This window comes from Myotis daubentonii, chromosome 3 (genome assembly GCF_963259705.1).
Source record: "Myotis daubentonii chromosome 3, mMyoDau2.1, whole genome shotgun sequence".
NCBI lineage: Eukaryota > Metazoa > Chordata > Mammalia > Chiroptera > Vespertilionidae > Myotis > Myotis daubentonii.
Genome location: NC_081842.1, coordinates 134,067,718 through 134,072,767, shown reverse-complemented (window position 1 = coordinate 134,072,767; position 5,050 = coordinate 134,067,718).

The following is a 5,050-nucleotide window of genomic DNA, read 5'->3' as shown; positions in this document are numbered from 1 at the left end:
AGGGACGCCCCCTCCCAAGTGCATAAATTTCATGCACTGGGCCTCTAGTAAGCTTCATAAAAGAACAGGATTTATCTATATTGCTCAAAGCCTATTCATAACATCTAGATCAGCCGTGGGCAAACTACGGCCCACGGGCCGGATCCAGCCCATTTGAAATAAATAAAACTAAAAAAAAAAAGAACGTACCCTTTTATGTAATGATGTTTACTTTGAATTTATATTAGTTCACACAAACACTCCATCCATGCTTTTGTTCCGGCCCTCCGGTCCAGTTTATTAACCCATTGTGGCCCTCGAGTCAAAAAGTTTGCCCACTCCTGATCTAGATTCTACAGAGATCACACATCTTCCTAATAAAGGGTCAAACAGTAGATATTTGAGGATTTGCAGGCCATACAGTTTCTGTCAGAACTTCTCAGCTGTGCCATTGCAATGTGAAAGCTGCCAAAGAAAATATGGAAATATATGGATATGGGCTGTGTTTTAATGAAATTTTATTTACAAAAACGTAAATGGCAGCTGGCCTGGCCGGTGTGACTCAGTGGTTGAGCATCTACCTATGAACTAGGAGGTCACAGTTTCATTCCTGGTCAGAGCACATGCCTGGGGTTGTGGGCTCGATCCCCAGTAGGGGGCACGCAGGAGGCAACCGATCAATGATTCTTTCTCATCATTGATGTTTCTATCTCTCTTCCTCTCCCTTCCTCTCTGAAATCAATAACAATATATTAAAAAAAACACACACACAGACGAAATAAGCAGGTAGCCGGCCAGATTTGGCCCGTTGCTGTAGTCTGCCAACCCCTGCTCTAGAACATTGTACTGGAACATAGTACTCAGTAAATATTTTAAAGTAAAGGATTTTTATCTTGATTAATTCAAGATAATGATTATCCACTTGTTATTCCATCCCAACCAAATAAAAAGCAGATACATATATGGCTTAAATGACATAAACTTATACAGTATAAATCCTTAGCCCTGTTAGTGTTGAATAAAAAGGTGCACTAAATTTGTTGAAGGTAACCCAAGTCATATGGCTTTATTCCTTTTAAAAATATATATATTTTATTGATTTTTTATAGAGAGGAAGGGAGAGGGATAGAGAGTTAGAAACATCGATCAGCTGCCTCCTTCACATCCCCTACTGGGGATGTGCCCGCAACCAAGGTACATGCCCTTGACCAGAATCGAACTTGGGACCCTTCAGTCTGCAGGCTGACGCTCTATACACGGAGCCAAACCAATTAGGGCTGGCTTTATTCCTTTCTAAGCTTATAGGTACAGAGCTTTCTTTACACAGAGGCAAAGTATATGCCCAAGGGAAGGATGTGACTTTCCGAGTCCGTTTCTAGAGGCAGGAGTGACAATGAGAACACTGGACCAGGGGTCAGTAGATCATGCATTAGGGCTATGATCTATTAGTGGCTGGTCCTCTCTAACTTCTCTGAGATAACCTTCCTTCACCTATAAAATATAAACATAGAAAAGAGCTCTCTATTTCTAATACATGATTAGGCTATAATTCTGTTATCGTGGCACGATAACTGACACATGTCCTCAATGCAGTTTTGCCTACAGCTAAGAAACACAAGTAGATTCCAGCTTTTGTGCAATCTGTACAAGGGAACAAATAATAAAGAAAACATTATAAAATCATGTTGATGGCATAGTAAAATATTTTATTGATAAATAAGAGGGAATTCATGTTACATCTGTTTAGAACATTAAGGTACTATCCCAGTTCTGTATTTATAGAGGAAGAACAACTTCCCTTTTCTATTTAATGAAATATTGGTGGAAAAAAATACCCTCTGACCATCTTTTTCCTTTATTGTAGTGACAAGGAAAGTCATAAAATAATATTTTAAGAAATAGGTAAGATATAGGTGACATTTTAGACCTCCTTCTGGCCCTGTGGGTTGCTACACATTCTTAGATAAATGTAAAATAATGATTATCAGGCTAAATGGCAGGGGGAAGTATAGGGATAGTTCAAATCTTAAGAATTTCTTCCACATGTTAACCTGGTATGCTTTGCAAGGTATAGATAACATCAATGGTACAATTCCTGCAAGCAAACAGCTGGGTGCTTAGAGGCTGGTTGTCATACTTCCTGCCCCTTTAATTTTGTTAAAAAGATAGACTAACACTTTCCCTAAATAGATGATAGTCTTGTGTTCTAAAATGTAGTCCATGGGCCACCTGCCTGCATCAGCATTATTTGTGATACTTGTTAAAAATTTGTATTCCTAGCCTGCACCAGCGATCAACTGGATGAGTCCAAGGTGTCTGCATTGTTTAAATGTGAAAGTCCACGGCCAGCGTGGCTTTCGGGGTTCAAAGGCTTGGAGGAAGAGCTGACACACAAATGACACACAAGACGAAATATTAATTTTGATACTGGGGGAAACCAGAGGAAAACTCAACCATAGCAGTCAAGTTCTCTTGAGTCTCCATTCCCAGCTGCTTTTATTTACTAGAATACACAATTGCCTTTTAGGAATGCAAACAGACATATCAATGGTAATGTTTACTAAACAGTAAGATTGTCAGGTTTTGCGGGAGTTTGCCTTAGGCCATTGAGTCAGCAGAAGGTAATAAAATGTAAATATTCACCCTGTGAATATCAAAAGGAGTCCTGGTCAGCCTTCTGCCAGACTCCTCACATTTATATTAATTACTGTTGATCTTGGTTTCCAGCATTTAAATCCTCAGGTACAATTTACACATAAAAATGTCTGAGGATCACTATCCAGATTAAGAAGTCACATGCTACTACATTAGATTAATGACACAGTGAAATTCAGATCCTGTATTTGCTAGTTTAATATCCAAAGCATGTGGAAACTATTTTTATGGCTTTAAAAGTATAAAATATGTTTTAAAAAATCAGGAAAATTGAAAGGAGAAAACTAGTTCCATAACACTGTTATTTGGGGAAATAAACAGTTAATATTTGGTGAATATTTGGGTGAATTTCCTTCCAGTCACTGGATGTCATAATATGGATCATCACAGATTATGAAGGCAGGGGCCATGTTTGTACACTTGTCACTGTACCCCAGGTCTTACTACAATGTCTGGCATAGGACGCACTCAAATATTATTGAATGAGCAAAGTTAATGTATGAATGAAACTAGTATCAAACTGTATACTTAGTTTGGGTCATATGGACACTTTTTATAAAAAGACTAGGGGCCTGGTGCATGAATTCGTACACCTTGAAAGGAACTGTGGGCCACGAGGCTGCGGTAGGCAGAGGGAGGGTCTCGGCCCATCCTCCGTGCCCCCGCCTGGCCCCTCCTGCCATGGCCCCTGTCTGCGGGCAGCCCCGCTCACGCCACAGCTCCCACTCGCTGACGATGCCGGCCCCGCTTACACCTGCTGATGGCACAGAGCAACTGGGGACAGAGCCAGCAGCGGGTGCGAGTGAGGCCGGCACCATCAGCAGGTGTGAGCAGTGGCTGCTGCCCCGATTGCCCCTCAGGAGCAGGGGGAGGTGGAGAAGCCCTCAGGGCCAATCAGCGCAGGGAGCTGCTGCTTGCACCTGCTGATAGCGCTGAGCAATCAGGACCGGTGCTGGGCACCGGCAGCAGGTGCGAGCACCAGGCAGGACTGCGGTGTGCGGGAGCAAAGAATTTGCAGTAACCACCAGAGGCTCATGCCCATGACAGCGACCAGCACCCCACCTTGGTCTGGTGCCCTTGCTCACTTGCTCCACCATCCCACTGCAGCTGACACCCGCCATGTTCCACACATGGCCCCTGGTGGTCAGCGCACGTCATAGCAACAGGTTGTTGGGTTGTTCCAGTTGTTCTGCCTTTCAGTCTATTTGCATATTAGCCTTTTATTGTAAAGGATGCCAGCATTAAATAGAATATCACTTTCAGATTCCTACGGGCATCAGATCAATAACAATATCAATAACTAGTACTCTTGCACCAGAAGTTTTTCTAGTGTTTTACTCATGTTAATGACATCCTAACAACAATATGTTGTGTGCCATTTTTGCCCCCATTTTATAGATCAGGAGACCGGAGCACAGAGAGGTTAAATAACTAATCCAATATCACAATGCCAGTATGTGGAAGGACTGGCTCCCGAGCTCACAGGTAGCGAGATTTTATAAGACTTGGTTAACAAATATCTACCTATTTGTGGTCTAAGGTTAACCATATGCACATGTTTAGCACTCTAACTATAGAAAACTCTAAATATTAGGTGATTATATGACAATTAAGACTTAGACATGCATAACCCATGGACACAGACAATAGAGTGCTGAAGGCCTGCGGTGAAGGTGGGCTGGAGGGGGTCAATGGGGCAAAAAGGGGACATATGTAATATTTTCAACAATAGAGAATTATTTTAAAAAATAAAATAAAAGTGTATTTAAAAAAAGACAGACATGGCACCTTGTTTATTCACTCTGTTACTTTACAAAACTACAAATACCTCTGCATCACTTCAAGTGTGGAATACTCCGTTTATGTTGCAAGTTCCTCTGTGCACATCCAGGTGTGATGTTCCTGCCACCAATAAACATGTCTACTTTGCTTGCATTTCAGTTTACCACACTGGCCACATAAAACAAATACACATTCTTAAGGAAAGGTCATGTAACACTCTTACTTTTCCCAACATCTTCTCCTTAGGTGACAAAAATCTATCCTATACTAATAAAAGAGAAAAATGGTAATTGGTGTACAACCGATACCTTTTTCATTGGCTAATCAGCGAGATATGCAAATTAACTGTCAGCCAAGATGGCGGCTGGCAGCCAGGCAGCTGAGAATAGGAGGCTTGGTTGCCCCAGCGATGGAGAAAGTCAAGGATCCCCGCAGCTGCGGGGCTCTGAGCTCCTGAAGCAACAACTCCAAAAGATACAATGTTTCAATTATAGAAGCTAAACAATAGTGGTTAATTTGCATACTCAGGCTCCAAGCAGAGCGAAGCCAAACAGCCCTGAAGCAGCAGGGCAGAGAGGCCTCAGGGCCTGGGATCAGCAGAGTCGAGAGGCCTCCCGCCCCGGTGATCAGCGGA